Raw genomic sequence first — 1,115 nt, forward strand, 5'->3', positions numbered from 1 at the left:
TGCCAAACGGGTCGTGGCCGGGGCTGCAGCCACGGGTTTCTTTGTGCGTCTGTCTGTCAGCACTTTGGGTGACATTCCCTTCGCCCCGCGAGTGGCTGGCGATTTTTCCCTTTTTTACTGCTGGAAGAGGTTATTCTATACAACAGAAAAAGAAGAAAAGCCTTTGTAATTTTCACAGAGGTTTTTTAGAATATAGTGCCGAAAAAGCAATTTGTTTGGTTTTTTGTTTGGTTTTTGTTTTGTAATTGCTGAGTTTTTAAGCATTCAGGTGGATGCTGGATGCTCTTTCTTTAGTACAGATTTACGTCCTAAAGAGATACTTGATTTCTTTGACCGTATCTGTGATCATAGCTTACAACTACTACCTATACACACCTATGTTTGTAAGTATCTTTTACGAGTCAGTAAGAAAAATTGTTTTCATTAAAAGCCTTCCAAAACAAAAATTAAAAAGGACAGAGAAAAATATGATAACCTAGCAGCTGAGCCATGCTTGCCTCTAATGTATGATCCAAATGTTTTTGACCAAACCAATAGGAATATAAATTGGTGTAGTGAATCTCACTGATTTACCTCAGCTGAAGTCCTGATTCCAGTGCACTGCATGCTCAGAATATGTAAAAGATATTCCAGAGACACAAAACCACATGGTTGTGTGTCTCAAGATAAACCAAACTAAGCTAAATGAAACCAAAATAAATTCTTGTTCTGTACTACAGTAATTACCTGTAGTGACTGCAAATTCTTCATTTCACATGCAGACAGACAGGTACTTAGCTAGAAACTGTATGTGATGCTTTAAAATTGAAAGAAGTAGTTTCTTTGATGTTTTTTCTTTTTTGGTGATAGATGTGCAGTCACTCTACAATATGTGAACAAATCTTTAAGAAATGAAATTAATTCTGCTTTGCTATTGCATATCCTGTAAAGGCTTTTAGTGACTTCACTGTTTCAAGTGGCTTTAAAATGAAGTTCAATACTCATATTTTTAAAGTTTTATTTCTGTGGTGGTTTGCTTGCCTGGTCAAATTTATCCAGTGCAGCATGGTGATCAGGCAGTATTACAGGTCCTGGCTTATCAGTTGTTTTAATGGGAGATTTCCTAAATCCGCTCT

The sequence above is a fragment of the Geospiza fortis genome, unplaced genomic scaffold, assembly GCF_000277835.1.
Source record: "Geospiza fortis unplaced genomic scaffold, GeoFor_1.0 scaffold112, whole genome shotgun sequence".
NCBI classification, from domain to species: domain Eukaryota; kingdom Metazoa; phylum Chordata; class Aves; order Passeriformes; family Thraupidae; genus Geospiza; species Geospiza fortis.